The sequence below is a fragment of the Canis lupus genome, chromosome 9 (assembly GCF_048164855.1).
Source record: "Canis lupus baileyi chromosome 9, mCanLup2.hap1, whole genome shotgun sequence".
Taxonomy (NCBI): domain Eukaryota; kingdom Metazoa; phylum Chordata; class Mammalia; order Carnivora; family Canidae; genus Canis; species Canis lupus.
This window is the reverse complement of record NC_132846.1, coordinates 58009933-58025511: the sequence shown is the minus strand read 5'-3', so window position 1 is coordinate 58025511 and position 15579 is coordinate 58009933. Positions and strand designations below refer to the sequence as shown.

Below are 15579 nucleotides of genomic sequence, written 5' to 3'. Positions count from 1 at the left end.
GTTAAAGAATAGGTTTGGGGAGTGAAGGCAATGACTCAATTTTGTAAAACCTTCTTTTGTGATTCTTATTCCATACTGTATAATGTATTTTCATTTATTATTTTTAAAGGAAGGAAAATAATACATATTAGGTCTTGCCATGGGTCTTTTTAGAATAACCTGTGAAGTAAATATTCTTTCTAACCTTTTTATAGCCCATGTAATATTTTTTATGGGTCAAGCAATTATGTGCATATTCCTTAACAAGGATTTTCTTTTAAAAAAATAGAATTTTCTATCATGTATTTAAGATACTGTTCCCTCAGCCAGACTTGAAGGAAATCCTTGTAGGCAGGGGTTATACTCTTAGATTGGTAAGAAGATTCACTTTCTTAGACTTTGTACTGTAGAGGACCCTACGTTAGTCCTGGTTGAGCTCTGTCTTTTCCCATGGGCCATGAAGTCCATAGGGCTAGTTGGATATACTCACCCTCTGACTAAGCCTCTCATAACTGAAAATGAGCATAAATTCCAAAATCCAGGATTCAAGGTCTGGGTATGATCAAGCAACCTGTCTTATTCCTGGTCCCCTTTACCTTGCTCATACAATTCTGGTCAAGCACTTGTCTTATTTTATTCTTTGAAACGTCAGGTTCATCTTTGCCTTAAGATCTTGCATTAGATGTTACCTCTGCTTTCTATACTAGGATCTCCATTCAGAAGAATAAATACTTTCCTGAGGTCAGCTGGCTAGTTTCCTTGCTTGCTGTTTCCTTCTTTCCTTCTTCTTTTTAAAAGATTTCTTTCTTTCTTTCTTTCTTTCTTTCTTTCTTTCTTTCTTTCTTTCTTTCTTTCTTTCTTTCTTTCTTTCTTTCTTTCTTTCTTTCTTTCTTTCTTTCTTTCTTTTCTTTCTTTCTTCTTTCTTTCTTTCTTTCTTTCTTTCTTCTTTCTTTCTTTCTTTCTTTCTTTCTTTCTTTCTTTCTTTTTCTTTCTTCTTTCTTTTCTTTCTTTCTTTCTTTCTTTCTTTCTTCTTTCTTCTTTCTTCTTTCTTTCTTTCTTCATGAGAGACACACAGAGAGAGAGAGAGAGAGAGAGAGAGAGAGAGGCAGAGACACAGGCAGAGGGAGAAGCAGGCTCCCTGCGTGGAGCCCTATATGGGACTTGATCCTGGAACCCTGGGTTCACTACCTAATCCAAAGGCAGACACTCAACCACTGAGCCACCCAGGTACCCCTGTAGTCGGCTTTCAGGTGAAATGTCACCTCCTCAAAGAGCTTTTCATTGACCATGTATGTCAAATAAATTATTTTGTTTCTACTTCTTTTTAAAATATTTTCTAAGGTATGTATGTGTATGTGCGTGTTGGTCTATTTGTAATACAAATTCCCTGAGAGCAGAACTTTGTCTTTTTTTTGGTTGTCTGATCTTACTTATTTTGTCACTCTCAAAAAATCTCATTTTTGACTGGACTCAGACTTAGAGGTAGAAGCTCTCAGAGAGGACAGCCTCCGTCTCTTGGCAATTTGTACCTAGCATTTTTCTTTGTTCTCCTTCCTTCTCTTGGCCAAAAATTTAACATATTCTGCAGCCTCTTCCTTATTTTTCTTAGTATGCTGTTTCTTCAAAGCAATACGCCGACGTTTGTGTTGGAGGACACATTGAGTAACAAGACGCTGAATCTTGGGTGCTTTGGTTCTAGGTTTCTTAACTTCTTTGTTTAGGAGCTTTCTAACAACATACTGGTGGACATTGTCTCTTGACAGATTAAAAAGCTTTCAGATTCTGCTGGCTCTTTTGGGCCCCAGGCGATGAGGCACAGTAGTATCAGTGAGTCCAGGAGTATCCTTCTCCCCTTTTTTCACAATAACCAAATTGAGAACACTGAGATTGACATCCACAATGCAACCCCAAACAGATTTGCACTTCCTCTCTCCAGTCCTCCTCGGTCAGTAGCAGGAATGCCCCTTACTCAGCAGCAGGTGGACGGGGCCATGGGTCAAGACACCCTGCTTCATGGGGAAGCCTTGTTTGTCATTGCCACCACTGATTCGGGCCACATAACCCTTCCATTCCTCCCCCAGAGCATCAGCAACAACTTCTGCGCTCATCATTCACTTCAATGAGTTTCTGGCAGCCAGTGGCTGGGAAAAAGATGTTCAGCTTTATTCTGAAGTGGCCTACCACCTCGGAGGTGCCACGAAAAAGAGACCAGAACTTCGTCTTTTCATCATTGTCCTTGTCTTCTGCCAAACCTCTAGTGCCCAGAATGGCCCTAGAACGTAAGAAACACTCAATAAACATTTGATGAATCAATGACTATTGAATGAATTATCTGGAATAATCTACATATTTGATAAATATATAATGTTTGAATGAATGAATGAATGAATGAATGAATACATTCTTTTTTTTAAAAGATTTTATTTATTCATGAGAAAAAGAGAGACAGAAACAGAGATACAGACAGAGGGAGAAGCAGTCTCCATGCAGGGAGCATGACGTGGGACTTGATCCCAGGTCTCCAGGATCAAGCCCTGGGCTGAAGGCGGGCGCCAAACCGCTGAGCCACGCAGGCTGCCTGAATGAATGAATAAGTGAAAGGTCACATCATTTTTCTGACTCCAAAACTTATGGTCATTTCATTATTACACACTAACTATACTTTTTCTCTGAACTCAATTGTACCCTTGTGCTCTTACCGAGTTTGAGACAACAGAATGTTTGTACAGTGTAAAAAATGTCGCAGATTCTTTTCTTTCATACTCTTCTTTGCATTGTGACATGACAGTTCCTCCTGTCAATAAGTGGAACCTATCCCTCCTCCTTGTATATGGGTGAGCCATATCAAATGCTTTGCATGATGTGTCACTCTAAACATGATGGCAAGCAGAGTAGCTTTCCTCCTCTTACTGCTGTGGAAAACCCTAGGACAACCATTTTAAAAAGCCAATGCTGTTTTATTAGGTTCTGAGAAACATGTGGCACAGTCCCCTCAATTGCCCCAAGATTGACTGTCAACTGTCAAATGTATAAGGGTGATATCATTTTGGATCATCCATCCTTCAGGTGACCTTCCAAATAATCACAGCCACAAGACTGAGTTCAGTAGTTATCAAATGAGCTCGTTCAGTCCAGAAGAATTATCCAGCTAAACCAAAGAATTATGAGTCAAATACATGGTGGTGGTTGTTTTAACCACTAAGTTTGAGGGCAATTTGTTACATAGAAAAAAGCTAACTGATAGTGAGACTATATGGAAAAAATAAAAACGGGGGATCCCTGGGTGGCGCAGCAGTTTGGCGCCTGCCTTTGGCCCAGGGCGCAATCCTGGAGACCAGGGATCGAATCCCACATCGGGCTCCCGGTGCATGGAGCCTGCTTCTCCCTCTGCCTATGTCTCTGCCTCTCTTTCTCTCTCTCTCTCTCTCTTTCTCTCTTTGACTATCATAAATAAATAAGAATTAAAAAAAATAAAAATAAAAATAAAAAATAAAAATAAAAACGGGACCTGCTACAACCATGCCCTTGTAATTCAAGTAGCTTCTTCTTCTTTTTTAAGATTTTATTTGTTTGAGAGGCAGAATGAGAGAGAGAGAGAGAGAGAGAGAGCACAAGCAGGTGCAGAGGGAGAGGGAGAAGCATATTCACCTACCGAGCAGGGAGTCCAACATGGGGCTCAATTCCAGGACCCTGAGATCATGACCTGAGCTGTAGGCAGATGCGTAACCAACTGAGCCACCAGGTGCCTCAAATTCAGTTAGCTTCTTAAAATGTAAATATTAAACTGAGATACAAAGAAATCATATTGCAATGGCCATTCCTGAATACTCTGTTAGTGAAATGCTTCATTTGTTTGACAGAAGAGGAAAGATTAGGATTTGTCTTGATATAATTGAATTTGATGAGTCACTTTTTATCTATATCATAGGTGATATTTAAGTGAAAAACCAGAAACAAGTCACAATTTAAATATTACAGAGGTAGAATTAGAATAGATAAAAGGCAGGTTTTCTCCTAGATGCTGACATTACAGGATTTGCTGTGAGTGTGTGGTAAAGTTGGAATAATAGTAGTGGGACCTCAACTTTAGAACATCCTTTTCGATCCACAGCTTCAATAAATTTTGATGTTATAAGTGATACCAAAGTTATGATTGAACATCAAGTCATTTTAATATCATGTAATGGCATATTTTGATACACACACTGAGAAACACCATATTATTTTGCTTAAGAAAAGAAGTTTTGCTGAGAAAAGTTGTGGCCTCCAAACATATTCCAATGAATGATTCCAGTACCACACTAATCTGATACTTGAATTTGAATTGCTAATATTATAAAAATTTTCTGCTTATGCTACCACTGTTTATACTTACTCTTGCTAAGCCAGATGTCTAATATCCATCCTGCACCTACACATTAAACTGCTAATCTTGGGGAAGAAAAAAAATGCAATAGCTTATTTTTGTTGTTGTTATTACAGTTGATCTCTAAGATGTAAGGATAAGACCGATTTTTATCATAATATAATTTATTATATTGGTGTGTATTCCCTTGTCTTCTAATGTTTTTCTAGGCCATCTGATATTTTGAACTATCCTGCCAATGGCATTAGGGTTCAGTCTGTAGTATTATGGCTTCCTGGATCAGAAAATCATGTATGTGATTCCCTCATCTCATATAAGTGGTCTGTCCAAGCCACTCCAAAGTCCATCTGCCAGTATAGACATTATTACTGTAATGAAGGAATGAAATGAAGTTTCTCATAATTTACTAGAAAATGAATTCTTTACATACTAACAACAACAAAAAGGAACAAAGGATTGAGAATGGAGTCTATCTTTATATCAGTCAAGTAAAGACCTTGAAATAGAGTAGAACCTTCTATACACATCCAATATCTGTTTTGCATTAATACTTTCCTCTTTCTCTCTAAGTACAGTATCTTAGAATTTCCAATGATGAAAGCCTGGATTCATCCAATCTTGACCATATTTTTTTCTGAGCGAGCCTTTGTGAAATACTTTACATTTTCCTCTTATGGTGTTTTAAAATATGTCCAAAAGTCATTGGTTCTCCTCTTCTCAAAAGGCATAGCTTAATTCTTACCCTGTCGGCTAGATTTAGTAACTATTTTCTAATTAAAGAGAATGTGGCAGAAGTGATGGCATGTGACTTTTGAGACAAGGTCCTAAAGGGCACTGTGGTTTCTTTCTTGCTCTTCCCTGGAGAAGCCAACTGCCATGTTGTGAGGATGTTGAAGCAATCCTGTGGAGATGTCCATGTAGCAAGGCAAAGAGATCTCCTTTCAACAACCATTTTGGAAGCATCTGGACCATCTTAGACACATATCTTCCAGCCCCAGTCATATCTTTAGATGACTTCAGTCTTTACCAACATTTTTACTGTGATTTCATGAAGGAACCAAAGCCACAACCCTTTAGCAAAACTGAATTTCTGACCCACAGATATAGTTCAATAATAAATGTTTATCGTTTTATTTTTTTAGTTTTTATTTAAATTCCAATTAGTTAACATACAGTGTAATATTAGAGGTGTTCAATATAGTTAGTCATTTAGTACTTCCATGTAACACCCAGTGCTCATCACAAATGAATTCCTTAATCCCCATCACCTATTTAACCCATTCCCCCACTCACCTCCCCTTTGGTAACCATCAGTTTGTTCTCTATAGTTAATGTTTATTATTTTAAATAATTATGTGTTGAGGCTATTTGTTACAGCAATAGGTAACTAATACATCCACTAGAGCAACCAGTGAATTTAATAAAACCATCAAATAAAAATGTTTCTCCAATGTTAATTGCCAATAACAATTGGCAATTGTTTCCTCTCTTGAAAATGAATAGTTTGTCTTAAATGTATTCTTCCTCCTTCCATGAAATCTTGTGAGTGTATTTTCAGGAATTTGTAAGTTTTATGATATGGGCAATTAAGAGAAGGGCTCCATGTTTAATTATAATATAAAAAGTATAGAGCTGAGAAACTATAAATATATATAAAATTAGATATAAGTATGTAAGTATGGAGTTTCCTGGTCCAAGATGTTATTAATGCAAATTTACTGACACATGAGCATCTTTCCCCCTGTATCTCTATACTGGCATGTGAGGACATTTTTTGCTTTGAAGATTTATAAAAGGAAAGAGTCTGGGATTGGGAAATGATGCTAATAGTGGGAGACTAAGTAAAATCTGAGAATGTGTGTTTCATGGCCAGCTCCTTGGATTATATTTGATTTCCTATAGTAGAGAAGGAAGGGCCATAAGCTGACTTAAACATCAAGAAAGAGTGTATCACCTAGACTGATAATCATCTGTGCTTTGCCTAGAGATGCATAGAATATGAAACCTAATTATGAAAGAGGTCTTTCATAAAAACCATCAATATCTTGTATTTCAACATATCTTGGAATACCTTGAGGTACATGGAAGATGCCTTGTAAAACATCCTAAGGGAAAGGAAGTTGAAAGTAACATAATGGACAGTGGCAGGAAGATTTTAGCAATTGGCTTGACAGGCATAACTGGGGCAAGTACACATAAAAGCAAGAGGAAAGGAGTGGGGTGGACCCCGTGTCATGATTTGCAGTGGACAGGTTGTTTGCTCATGTGAGACACTCCTTTGAGCATACCTAGAAAACCTGGGAATTCTAAAGGGGACAAATCTCTTGGTTGTTAGAAATCTTGTGGGTGAGGAAAGTGCATTTACTTATAGCTGCAATCTCAGAGGTCTTAGACACACATTCTGGTTCATAAATATGCTTCCAATTTCTAAATGTCTCTCTCCTTTCTTTCTCCTTTCCTCTCTCCTTTCTTCATTTCTTCCTCCTCCCTTTTCTCCCCGTCTTCATGTTTCTTTCCTTCCTTCTCCCCATCCCAGCTTTTCCTTTTTATCTGTTTCTCTTCATTCTTCCTGGTGTCTAACCTCATTCCCTTTTTTTCTGTCTTTCCTTTTTTATTTTACATATTTTGATTAGTCACCTTCTAGAATCTGGATGCACTGGCTGAATTAGGTCTATGATTCCAATTGGCTTTATTGACATAGGCTCTTTGATATACATGCATGCATGCACATGTACATGCACGTGCACACACACACACACACACACACATACCCCTCCTGCTTCATTTTAGACAACTCATTCTGTTTGCTAACTCTACTAAGGGTGTTTTTGACCTCACTCTATGGCCTGTCACACATCTTTGGAATTTAGAAAATTTAGTAATCATCTTATGTCATTCCAGACTTCTGTTAGTGGAGGCTGAGTAATACCTCGGAGACTTTCTATTGCAGCAGGTTGAAACCTGGCATAAATTTTGACACCCAGATGCAATATTTCTTCCTAATTGTATGGCTCATAGTTACTTAATAATGCATTGTTTTCCCAAATAAAACTCAGCGGAGGTACAACATCTGGTTTCTAGTGAAAAAGCTAACTTAATTTACTCAAATCCCTGGTGTGATTTACAAAGCACCAAAGAAGGTGGAACGCTTTGACACATTGTAGAATACTGACTAACTGTGTCTACATTGGCAAGGGTTTTCTAAATGGCTCATTTAAAGCAATCAGGGAATCTTTTATTTGGTACCTCCCTGACAGCGAAAATGTTTACATTTCTAAATGAAAACCTTTTTCTTTGGGTGAAAACATTTCCAAAAAAAGTAAGTGCTTTGGTCATTACAAGCAAAGACAATGTTTTCCTTTGAACAGTGGTGATTGTAAAATGTTTTCCAAATATCCCCAAACATTATGAGGCAAATGTAAGTATTTGATAAATTCTTGGCTCTGAGTATTAGTAAAATTTCAAGCAAGTTCAGATTTTTAAATAGGCTATCAATTCTTGCAGTAGAATAGTTGGATGTTTGAAAATGCATCCAAACTATAACAATGGAAAATTGATTGCTGATGTGAAAAAAATCATCAGGGTTATTGATATCGACCTTCACTTTTTATAAATTACTAACAAAACTGTTTCACTGTTGTTGTATTTTTAATTAAATTTGCTTCTTTGACATGGTGAACTCCGACTTTGAGGCTATCTTCTGCACAATGTGGTAGGTACTATCAAAGAAAAAGTCAAAATTTGGCCTTGAGCAATAAAAATATCTTTTCCATAGTCATTTTTTTACCTTGCATGATAATTATTACATGGAGGGAAACAGGTGGTTAATCACTAGGTTTTATGCTTGTTGAGTTCATCATAACACAATCAGCGAAGTCCTAGTGAGATAAATAAACAAAACTAAATTTTCTACAACAAATATAGATGAATAAATATAATTTCCTACAAAAATAAATAGGAGCTATTGCCTTAGTTTAAATGATGATAGATAACTGCTAGTCATTGAGTAAAGGCAGAAGGTCACATGAGAAATTCTTATAAAATTTACAGTTTTACAATAGAATATGTGTAAAATTGATATGAAGTGATACCATTGTGGCTAATTATAATCTTAGGTACATCAAGGTACCTACTCATTAATATTTTTCAGATTTTGTCTTTATTTATATATCAGTTCCCAAGGTCAGTGTGTGCTTCATTCACATAGTCTTGTGTCAACATGTATATTTAATATTTGCATCTTTGGTTGGCTTTTAAAATCAACAATGAATTGGAAGAATTCAAACTTTAAGATTTTCAAAATCTACGTCTGTTAATAAATTATGTTACGGTCTCTCACATAAATTATCTCCCGTAACTCTTTACAACTGCCTCATCCCATAATATTACTGTTCCTTTGTGGCAAGATGAAGCAAGTCAGAGTGCGCTAAGTTGCATTGGAATTTAATAAAAAGTGAGAATATTTGTTCCATCTGATTATTTACATTTACTCATTTATTTTTTTAAGGATTTTATTTATTTATTTATGAGAGGCAGAGACACAGGCAGAAGGAGAAGCAGGCTTCATGCAGGGAGCCCGACGTGGGACTCTATCACAGGTCTCCAGGATCACACCCTGGGCTAAAGGCAGTGCTAAACCTCTGAGCCACCCAGGCTGCCCTTCTCCTTTAATAACATTTATGTTTTAACCTGATTCTCTCATTGAATGTAATATTCCAGTCAGCTCTATGACAAAATTATATTTTATACTGATTACCAAATTGAGCCTTAGTTTTCTTGTATTTTAAATACAATTACTTACCTTTCAAGATGTTTTATGTGTATTAAGTATAATACATGTAAAGATTCTTGGCACTTATTAAATGTATACCGAGACACTGTGCCGTTAAGTAAGGAGTTATACAAGAAGATATTGCTGATTAATTCACACTTTGCATATGGACATATACAGGCCATTTCCTACAAATATTGTGAAAATCACATAACAGATATAATGATGACTTCCAAAAATAAGTGCTATCTATTTTCCTGTTCTGTTGGTATTTTGCTTTAATTATCCTAATTTAAGTTGGTCACACAAAACAGTATTTATTCATTGAACACACATTTTGTGAGGTCCTATTATGTTGCTGGTACATTTCTAGAAGGTGATATGTAATAGTGAATCAAAAACAACCTCACAAAATTTGTCTCACAAATTTATATCCTAATGGTGCAGGGAGAAGAGATATACAAAGGAACACATAATACAGCGGATGATAATAGATAGTTGTATCTGTCAAGGTTCTCCAGAAAAACAGAACCATTAGGGTGTGTGTGTGTGTGTGTGTGTGCGCGTGAATAAAGAGATTTGTTTTAAGGAATTAGCTGATGTGACTGTGGGGGCTGACAAGACCAAAATTTATAGGGCAGGAAAGTCAGACAAGAGGTGATATTACAGGCTTGTGCGGAAGGCCTGTAGGGCAGGCTGGCAGGCTGAAGGTTCAGAAAGATTTCTATGTTAACAGTCTTGAAACAGTTTTTTTCTTCCCCAGGAAACCTCAGTTTTTGCTTTCATTTTCTTTTTTTGTTTTGTTTTTGTTTTTCAGTTTTTGCTTTTAAGGCTTTTAGTTAATTGGATGAAGTTCACCCATATTATGAAGGGTGATTTTAACTTAAAATCAGCTAACTGTAGATGTTAATCATGCCTACAAAATGACTTTATAGCAACATCTAGGCTTAGTGTTTTACCAAGCAACTGGGCACAGTATTGGAACCAAGCTAACACAGAAGTCACAATAATTTGGTGGGGGTGGGGGTGGGGGGGGATAAAGCATGATAAAGAAATGAAGTGATGGGGAAATATAAGTATTATTTCCAATAGGCTAGTTAAAGAAGACCTCTCTGATAAGTCAGTGTTCCAACAGAAGTTCAACTAAGTGAGGTGTCAGCTATGGACAGATGGTTGAATAAAACATTTCACCTAGAGCAAAGTCCAAAGGCCTTAAGATAGGAACATGGTTAGCACAGTTTATGAATAGCAAAGAGAACATTTCACTTAAGGAGTAAAGAAAAGAGGGAGTGGTAGGAACATAAAGTAAGAGAAGTAGCCTAGGACAAATTGTGTAAGAATTTCTAGGTCATGGTAAACTTTGGCTTCTATTTTGAGTGAGATAAGGAACAGATGGTAGATGTAGAGCAGAGGAGATATCTACTGCAAGCCATACCCCTAGTACATAAAGGATGTAAATTAGTGACTCCAGCAGAAATAAGTTTGTCTTCGAGTATAATGGTAATTGGTGAATAGGATATGCACCATGAAAAAAGAAGAAAACCAAGGATGACCTCACATGTTTCTTTAGCCTAAATTACTAGAAAACTAGAATTATCGTTTGCTAAAATAGAAAGCAAAGACAGAGTTGATTGGGATGGGAGAGAGTAAAGAGTTAATTTGGAGATGCTTCTTGAATATCCAAGTAGAGAGGCTCAGTAGGAAGTGAGGAGTAGCTATTAGATAAAGACATGAGACTTTTTAACTTATCACATTGTTTAAACTAATGGGAGTGAAATAATAACTTGTAAAGATTAGAAAAAATAATTTAAAAAACTAAGTCTTGGGACATTTCAATGTTTAGAGTTCAGGAAAGTGAAAAGATCCAACCACAACAATAGCAAAAACAACAAAGTTGAAGCTGGATAAACATCTAAAATTTAGGAGTGTAAACAAACATGTCTGAAAGTTCTAGTCAAGGCTGTATTTCTTAAACTAGTGTAGAATTCTCCTCAATGAGTAAATTTTATGTTCAAATATATTTTCAGCATCCTTTGTATTATATTGCCCTACATGAAATTCTTGAATGAATATTTCTATATTAAAAGTTCTGTAGAAGGGGCAGCCCGGGTGGCTCAGCGGTTTAGTGCCTACCTTCAGCCCAGGGCCTGATCCTGGAGTCCTGGGATCGAGTCCCACGTCAGGCTCCCTGCATGGAGCCTGCTTCTCCCGCTGCCTGTGTCTCTGCCTTTCTCTTTGTCTGTCTCTCATGAGTAAATAAATAAAATATTAGAAAAAAAAGTTCTGTAGAAACCTAATAACAAATGAACATATTTAAACTGTTCAACACAGCATTAAAAATTTTTTTGATCATGGAAGCCTTTTGTTTTTAATAGCAGGTGATTAATTACATGGCCCCAAAACTTTTGTTCCTCTGCTACATTCTAGTCCAATACCCATTTTTATGTGATTTTCCTATTCCTCTAAAACTAATAGTTAATAGCATTGTCTCCTATTATTTTTTGGCACATATAATAATGGAGATGGGGAGAAGTGTCTAGATTTGGAATATCTTTTTAATTTCAAAATGAATAGAACTGGGTCATAAATGAAGGATGAAGGCAAGGGAGAGAGACAATTAAGGGTGATTAAAAGATTGTGGACTTAGCAGTTGCCTGTAACTGAGATGGGAAGGGCTTTGAGGATAAATATGAGACCAGGATTGCTTTGTAGGGTAGAGACTAAGTTAAATTTTATCCACTTGAAGATGTCAAAAGGCAACTGAACATTTGAGTCACACTCAAAGAAAATTTATTACTAGATAAATTTGGGAGTGACGAGCATAAGGTATTATTTATGTTCTGAACTGAATGAGATGACTGAGGTGGAATATAGAGAATAGCAGAAGCATTTAAGTCTGCATCTCTCCTCAACACAGAGAACTGTTATAGATGGACCAGGAATGACAGTGATTTTCTGGTGGAAGTTTTGATCTCCTCTTTATAACAGTAGAAGACCAAAGTCAGTAGTAGAGGAGAAAATATTACCAACATGTGAATCACTTGCTATGGTCACTTATAATCTTGTGATGGATGGTTCAAAGAAAATAATTTCAAGTTCCATCTTTTCCACCTCTTTCTAATCTAGTCCTGACAGCCCTCTCTCTCCTCTCTTCTCCCTTTCTCTCTCTCCATCCTAAACAGTTTATCTAATGTGTCATTGAAAAAGTGTCTTACATGCAATATGTGGGGAGTTGAAATCTTCACTCAGAGCATTTAATTATACTTTAAAATTTCTTCTAATCAAATCATTTAAAATATGAGATTCTGGGTAGTTCATTTATTGAAGAATTCTTTTCAGTAGATATTTTTCCTCCTGTGCATTTCCTTAACCAATTAGAGAAGTTGCGTTATTTTGTAAATACAGTCATTTTTGTCAAATTTCACTTGGAATGCTTTTGCATTTTTGCCTTTGTTTCTTTTTTCGGCATTGATTGCTGTTTGGCTTCATCAAATTAATGGTTTTGGAATCATTACACACAGTCATAGATTTGGGACGCAGTCATCAACATGAAGGGAAGGCTGATAACACTTGTTAAAAGACTTGAATAATTGTGTTTATTTTTAAATGCAAAATTAAGTAGAGGAAAGTCAGAAAGTCAGATTTCATTAATATTAAGCAACTATTCTCATCTTTGCAGTTGCAGGAAAAAGGCAAGAAATCAGCTTCACATTTCTCTACTGCAGAATGATAGTGTTGCATTTGTGGGGACTGCTTGCTTCTGCATGGGAAATGAAGTTATCCAGTGCTTGGGCATGTGGTGATAGGTCCAAAATAGTGCATGTGATATAGACAGTGTTTTCCCCACACTACACAAAGAAAGCAGTCTCTGAGAAGTTAAGTGGTGTTCTGACTGAATAATTACTAGGATAAGGTTTAAGCACCCATTTCTTAGCTGCATATAGCAAGATCTTTCTATGGCATCACCTTTCAGTATACCCAGCTCTTACGATGACTGGCTGATTCTCCTGCTACATGGCCATGGCCTTCCTCTTGTTGCATGCTGATTAAAAGAAGTCATGCAATTAGTACAGGTCCATTAAAAAAAAGAATCACTGTAAGAAAATAGAATCAAACCATTGATGCTTATCAGACTCTGACAAATCTAACTGCAACCAACATATGCTCTTTGCATGTAGATTTAAAACAATGAAAAGTCTGAAAGTCTGAATTCTAAGGAATTAAAATTTTGCCAGGGCACATAAAAGTGCTCAACTTTGGTGGTGCTTCACTGAAATAAAATGGACCAGGCCTGGGGCACCTGGGTGATGCGGTCATTAAGTGTCTTACTCTTGGTTTCAGTTTGGGTCCTGATCTCAGGGTCATGAGATTGAGCCCCACTCTCTCTCTCTCCCCCCACCCCGCCCCTTCCACTCATGCTATCCCTCTAAAATAAATAAATCTTTAAAAATGAATGAATGAGTGAATGAATGAATGAATGAATGGGCCGGGCCCAAGAGCACATAAAAGAGCTATCAATAAAAAGACATATTTTCTGATGTTGCAAGTATTTCATGACCCCTGAAAAAAAATTTCAAAAATAGAGGAATATTTCAAAAGATAAGAAAATCACCTCTAATTTTTAAAAAGAGACACCATGGAAGATATCTGTGGCATACTTTCAGTGCGTTTTTTTTATACCACTGATCCCATATTTGTTTTTTGTTTCCTGCCACATTTTATTTGTTGCCACATTTTATTTTAAATGTATTACCAACTTACTAAAATTTGTTAGTTAATACACAAAATAATAATAAATATTATCACATCATACATAACTGCTCTATAATGCATTTTTTTTTGTTGCCCTTCTGTTGAGATTTAGTATGTCTCACATTTTTTGTGAACAAAACCGTGATGAACATGTTGATTAAGTGTTACATTTAAAATCCTTAAGACTTAAATATGGAAGACATTTTTTTTAATTATGTAACATTTCCTCACATTTATCATTCAAGTAGACACAATCAGGAATAAAGGGAATTCCATTTTAAAAGCCCATTGTTTGGACTAGTTGATGGGAAATTGCCAATATTATGAAATAATTCGCTGAACTAAAATAAAAGCTGATGGGTCTGTATAGATGCAATGACAAGTGTGCTTTGATTCCAACATTTTGAAATTTGTTCAACCCTAGGCCTGGTGATATAGGCCAATACTGTTACAAATAATTTTTAGTATAATTAAGTCTAATCTCTTCAGAAATAACTTTTGCTTTCTAGTTAAAACATGACTGAACCGAATACCTTCATGGATCTTTTTCTGGAAGTCTTGTTTTTCCCTTTAGGGATGAGGTTAGTCATTATGTTGTAATTTTGATTATATGTAGAATGTTCATATTTATGTAGTTGCTGACACCTCTTCCTGTCATGATTCAAATGGACAAGAGTGAGTAGATAATAATGGTGATTTATTATAATAAAAGTAAACAAATACCTTAAATTCATCTAAAGGAGAAGCTTTACTCTGAAGACAGGTGGTATATTTAGGGCCACTTATAACTTTTATAGCATTTTCAATTTCCTTCTGCATTTTTCTCAAACAGAAATGTTTGATAACCCTAATAAATATGGAAAAATTAAATAGAAACTGGTGAAATTTGGAAGTTTTTGGCCCTGTGAGCAAATGACCAAGAAAGAATTCTTGAGATGTTTTTGGTGCAAAAAGATGATTTTTTATTGCATGAGGACAGGACCCGTGGGCAGAAAGAGCTGAACTGGGATTATGAGGAGTCCCTGATTATATACTTTTTAATTAGTGGAGGTTAGGAATAGCATAAGTCTCTAAGGAATTTGGAAACAAGGCTTTCAGGACCTTGAGGGACTATCTGCTGCTAAGATAAGATTACTTTTAGTTTTTAAAAAACATAAACATTAAAGCACTGAGGCAGCCATGAGTTCCTTGAGGAAGGTCACACTCTGCATATTTCAGGTATCTATCAGTGGGCTGAAAGCTGTAAGGAGATTTAATTTAAGCTACAGTTCTCCTCCCTTTGTTTTCCTCATCAGAGAAAATCTTATTAATTATCTTAAAAACTAATGTAAGTAGAAAGGAACTTTGATTATTTATTGACACATAATATATTGATTAGTTGGCATGTGTAATTTGTCCTGTTCAAAACCGTATCAGAAATTTAAATATTCCAAAATCTAGGTATTAATAAGTTGTATAACATGTTCATTGGTCCACTAGTGAAGATATGGATATCTGGATTCCTACTTATCTCTTGTATATATAGATCAGATCAGAGTGATAATTGTATAGATGGTGATGGTGAATTGTCACAATGAAAATTATATTTATGCAAATGCCTTCTTTTTTATTAGAATGAACCTCTACAGTGTTTTAACTAAAATATATCCTGATTTGTTGAGTATTTATATGCATTGTATACTGAATTAAATAGGTTTGAATTCCCAATATA

The 15579-nt window shown here is 36.0% G+C and overlaps 1 long non-coding RNA gene and 1 pseudogene across 2 annotated transcripts in view; one reads left to right on the top strand and one right to left on the bottom strand.

Annotated features, from left to right (window-relative positions):
• LOC140640340 (uncharacterized) overlaps window positions 1-15579 on the top strand; it is a 102271-nt gene that overhangs the window by 34755 nt on the left and 51937 nt on the right. The gene's annotated exons all lie outside the window — the stretch shown is intronic.
• LOC140640622 (small ribosomal subunit protein eS6-like) lies at window positions 1419-14687 on the bottom strand (annotated as a pseudogene).